Source organism: Triticum urartu, chromosome 2, assembly GCF_003073215.2.
Source record: "Triticum urartu cultivar G1812 chromosome 2, Tu2.1, whole genome shotgun sequence".
Lineage (NCBI taxonomy): Eukaryota > Viridiplantae > Streptophyta > Magnoliopsida > Poales > Poaceae > Triticum > Triticum urartu.
Genome location: NC_053023.1, coordinates 336,149,483 through 336,155,482, shown reverse-complemented (window position 1 = coordinate 336,155,482; position 6,000 = coordinate 336,149,483).

The window sequence follows — 6,000 nt, the reverse complement described above, 5'->3', positions numbered from 1 at the left end:
TTTTATTCACCCACGATCATGGCAAAATAATCAAGCCCTTGACTCAACACTAATCTTTATTATATAGCTCACGGACTCGATTACATAGAGAGATCATAAAGCAAAACTTAGAACTAGATCATGCCATAAACTTTATTCTACTAGATCAAGATACTATTAATAGGATCAAACTAAGAAAAACGGTAAAGATAGGAGTTGTGATTGTGATATGATACCGGGGCACCTCCCCCAAGCTTGTCAGTTGCCAAGGGGAGTTCCCATACCCATGTGATTATATCTCCTTGGTTGGTGAAGAATATGGAGGTGACGGATAATCGCACATCGAGCGTAAGAGGTCCTCCAGCTTGCGAATAATGCCCTTCAGTGCGACAATATGCTCCTTCAACAAAATATTTTCTTGTGTGAGATACTTGTTTTGAACACAAGCCAACTCAATCATCTTGAAAGCTTCGATCTCAGTTGGGATAAGAAGGTTATGATCAATTTGAAGGGTGTCTTCTGCTGCTGGAGCTTGATCCTCCGTGGCCTTCTTGATCCTTTCATCCTTGTTGACCTTCGTGGGTTCTTCCCTCTGCAGATCTATCTTCATTAGCCAAGCATCGTTGTCACCATTGTTGGAGGAGGGAGACTACATGATGCCTAGCCTGGAAAACCCTGACAGAAAACAGCTCGAAACGAAAATAGAGGAGGTTTGCGTGATATGGGAGTCAAAACCTTTGGGAGATTATATAATGAATTTTTACCGACCAAAATATGTAACGTGCAAGAAAACGGAGTCCGGAAATCACACGAGGTTCTCACGAGGTAGGGGGCGCGCCCACCACCCTCGTGTCCTTCCCGGACTGCTACTTATTTTTCTATTTTTCTAAATATTCTAAAACAGAGAAATATTGCCTTAAAATTTGTTTTGGAGTCAGTTTACTTACCGTACCACATACCTATTCCTTTTCGGAGTCTGAAACGTTCCGGAAAGTGTCCCTTATGTATTCCTCCGGGGTTACGGTTTCAATAATATTGGTTTCAACATTTATGGGATTACCTGAGATATAATGTTTGATTCTTTGACCATTTACCACCTTCGGATTTGTGCCCTCGAAGTTGTTGGTTTTTATGGCACCGGAATGATAGACCTCTTCGATAACATAGGGGCCTTCTCATTTAGAGAGAAGTTTTCCTGCAAAAAATCTTAAACGAGAGTTGTATAGCAATACATAGTCACCTACATTAAACTCACGCTTTTGTATCCTTTTGTCATGCCATCTTTTCACGTTTTCTTTAAACAACTTGGCATTTTCATAAGCTTGGGTTCTCCATTCATCAAGTGAGCTAATATCAAATAACCTCGTCTCATCGGCAAGTTCAAAATCATAGTTAAGCTCTTTAATAGCCCAATATGCCTTATGTTCTAGTTCTAGAGGTAAGTGACATGGTTTTCCATAGACCATTTTATACGGAGACATACCCATAGGATTTTTGTATGCAGTTCTGTAAGACCATAATGCATCATCAAGTTTCTTAGGCCAATTCTTTCTAGACCTATTAACAGTCTTTTGCAAAATTAATTTGAGCTCTCTATTGCTCAACTCTACTTGACCACTAGACTATGGGTGATAAGGAGATGCAATTCTATGATTAACATCATATTTAGCAAGCATTTTACGGAAAGCACCATGAATAAAGTGTGAACCACCATCAGTCATTAAATATCTAGGGACTCCAAACCTCGGGAAAATAACTTCTTTAAGCATTTTAATAGAAGTGTTATGATCAGCACTACTAGTTGGAATAGCTTCTGCCCACTTAGTAACGTAATCAACAGCAACTAGAATATGTGTGTATCCATTAGAGGCAGGAAAAGGTCCCATATAATCAAAACCCCAAACATCAAATGGTTCAATAACAAGTGAATAATTCATAGGCATTTCTTGACGTCTACTAATATTACCAATTCTTTGACATTCATCACAAGACAAGACAAACTTACGGGCATCCTTGAAGAGAGTAGGCCAATAAAAACCAGATTGCAATACCTTATGTGCAGTTCTATCTCCAGCGTGGTGTCCTCCATAAGACTCGGAATGACACTTGCGTAGGATCTGTTCCTATTCATGCTCAGGTACACAACGTCTAATAACACCATCTACTCCTTCTTTATAAAGATGTGGGTCATCCCAAAAGTAATGTCTTAAATCATAGAAAAACTTTTCCTTTTGTTGGTATGTGAAGCTAGGTGGTATAAACTTAGCAACAATATAATTAGCATAATCAGCATACCATGGAGTACTACGAGAAGTACTTATAACATTTAATTGTTCATCAAGAAAGCTATCATTAATAGGTAGTGGGTCATCAAGAATATTTTCTAACCTAGACAGGTTGTCTGCAATGGGGTTCTCAGCTCCCTTTCTATCAACAATATGCAAATCAAATTCTTGAAGCAAGAGAACCCATCTAATAAGTCTAGGTTTAGCATCTTTCTTTTCCATAAGATATTTAATAGCAGCATGATCTGTTTGAATAGTTACTTTAGAATCAACAATATAAGATCTGAACTTATCACAAGCAAATACAACTGCTAAAAGCTCTTTTTCAGTAGTAGCATAATTTCTTTGAGCATTGTCTAGAGTCTTACTAGCATAATGAATAACATTTAATTTCTTATCAACTCTTTACCCTAGAACAACACCTACAGCATAATCACTAGCATCACACATAATTTCAAAGGGTAGGTTCCAATCAGGTGGTTGAACAACAGGTGCAGTGACTAATGCTTTCTTAAGTATTTCAAATGCTTCTACACAATCATCATCAAAGACAAATGGTATATCTTTTTGCAATAAATTAGTCAGAGGCCGAGAAATTTTTGAGAAGTCCTTAATGAACCTCCTATAAAATCCAGTGTGACCAAGGAAACTTCTTATACCTTTGTTGTCCTTGGGACATGGCATCTTTTCAATAGCATCAACCTTGGCTTTATCAACTTCAATACCTCTTTCAGAAACTTTGTGCCCCAAGACAATACCTTCATTAACCATAAAGTGGCACTTTTCCCAATTCAAGACAAGATTAGTTTCTTCACATCTCTGCAAAACTCGATCAAGATTGCTCAAGCAATCATCAAAAGAGGAACCATAGACGGAAAATTCGTCCATGAAAACCTCACAAATCTTTTCACAAAAGTCAGAGAATATAGCCATCATGCATCTTTGAAAGGTAGCAGGTGCATTACATAAACCAAAAGGCATATGTCTATAAGCAAAAGTACCAAAAGGGCATGTAAAAGTAGTCTTTGATTGATCTCTAGCCGACACAGGTATTTGAGAGAAACCAGAATAACCATCTAGAAAGCAGTAATGTGTTTGTTTGCATAATCTTTCTAGCATTTGATCAATAAAAGGTAAGGGGTAATGATCTTTCTTAGTAGCTTTATTTAATTTGCGGAAATCAATTACCATCCTATAACCTGTGATAATTCTTTGTGGAATCAATTCATCTTTATCATTAGGAACAACAGTAATACCTCCCTTCTTAGGGACACAATGGACAGCACTTACCCACTCACTATCAGCAACGGGATAGATTATACCCGCCTCCAAAAGCTTTAGTATTTCTTTTCTTACCACTTCTTTCATTTTAGGATTCAGACGTCATTGAGGATCACGAACTGGTTTGGCATCTGCTTCCAAATTTATTTTATGTTGACATAAAGTGGGACTAATGCCCTTAAGATCATCAAGAGTATATCCAATAGCAGCACGGTGCTTCTTCAGAGTTTTCAATAATCTTTCTTCTTCATGCTCTGAAAGGTTAGCACTAATAATAACAGGATATATCTTATTTTCATCAAGATAAGCATATTTAAGATTATCAGGCAAAGGTTTGAGCTCAAACACGGGATCACCCTTGGGTGGAGGAGGATCCCCTAAAATTTCAACAGGAAAGTTGTGATGCAGAATAGGTTCATGTTTAAAGAAAACTTCATCTATTTCCCTTCTTTCATTCATGAACATATCATTTTCATGGTCTAGCAAATAGTGTTCTAAAGGATCACTAGGAGGTACGGCAATAGAAGCAAGACCAATAATTTCATCCTTACTAGGTAATTCTTCCTCACGATGTTGTTTACTAAATTTAGAGAAATTAAACTCATGAACCATATCATCCAAACCAACAGTAACAATATTCTTAGTGCAGTCTATGGTAGCATTGACGGTATTTAAGAAGGGTCTACCAAATATAATTGGACAAAAGCTATCTTGCGGAGAAGTAAGAACAAGAAAATCAGCAGGATATTTAGTTTTCCCACACAAGACTTCAACATCTCTAACAATTCCAATTGGTGCAATAGTATCTCTATTAGCAAGTTTAATAGTAACATCAATATCTTCTAACTCAACAGGTGCAATTTCATTCTTAATTTCTTTGTATAAGTCATGAGGTATAACACTAGCACTAGCACCCATATCACATAAGCCATGATAACAATGATCCCCTATTTTAATAGAAATAACAGGCACGCCTACCACAAGTCTATGTTTATCCTTATCACAAGGTTTAGCAATTCTAGCAGTTTCACCTTCGAACTAAATAACATGCCCATCAATATTATCAGACAAGAGATCTTTAACAATAGCGATATTAGGTTCTACTTTAACTTGCTTAGGAGGTGTATAAGTTCTAATATTGCTTTTACGAACAACAGTTGAAGCTTTAGCATGATCCTTTATTCTAACAGGGAAATGTGGTTTCTCAATATAAGAAGTAGGAACAATAGGATCATTATAAGTGACAGTCTTTTCTTCAACTTTAATAGGTGCAGCTACTTTTACTTCTATGGGAGGATGATATTTAAACCACTTCTCCTTAGGGAGATCAACATAAGTAGCAAAAGATTCATAGAAAGAAGCTACTATCTCAGAGTCAAGTCCATTTAGTGCTAAACTTACGGAAAATATCGGTATCCATAAAAGATTTAACAAAATCAAACTTAGGTGTCATACCTGACTCCTTACCTTCGTCGAGGTCCCAATCTTCAGATTGCGTTTAATTCTATCCAATAAATTCCATCTGAATTCAATAGTCTTCATCATAAAAGAGCCAGCACAAGAAGTATCGAGCATCGTGCGATTGTTTTCAGAAAGCCGAGCATAAAAACTTTGCATAATTATTTCTCTTGAGAGCTCATGATTGGGGCATGAATATAACATTGATTTAAGCCTCCCCCAAGCTTGAGCGATGCTTTCTCCTTCGCGAGGCCAGAAATTATGTGTATAATTGCGATCACGATGAACAAGATGCATAGGGTAATACTTTTGATGAAATTCCAGCTTCAATCTTTTATAGTCCCACGATCTCATATCATCACATAGCCTATACCATATCAATGTGTCTCCCTTCAAAGATAAAGGGAAGACCTTCTTCTTAGCAACATCATCGGGTATACCTGCAAGCTTAAATAATCCACAAACTTCATCCACATATATTAAGTGCTCATCAGGATGCTTTGTTCCATCTCCTATAAAAGGATTAGCTAGCAGTTTTTCTATCATACCCGAAGGATACTCATAAGGAATTTCATTTTCAATAGGTTCAGTAGGTTGAGGAGCAACTCTTTGCTCTACTGGACGGGGTGAAGATACCCCGAACAAGCCCCTCAGAGAATTACTTTCCATAGTAACAAGTGACAGTAAATTTCAGCACACTATATAAATTTTTCCTTACCAAATTCCACCTACCAAAGGCGCTACACTCCCCGGCAATGGTGCCAGAAAAGAGTCTTGATGACCCACAAGTATAGGGATCTATCCTAGTCCTTCGATAAGTAAGAGTGTCGAACCCAACGAGGAGCAGAAGGAAATGATAAGCGGTTTTCAGCAAGGTATTCTCTGCAAGTACTGAAATAAGTGGTAACAGATACTTTTGTAATAGGATAAATTGTAACGAGCAACAAGTAACAAAAGTAAGTAAAGTGCAGCAAGGTGGCCCAATCCTTTTGTAGCA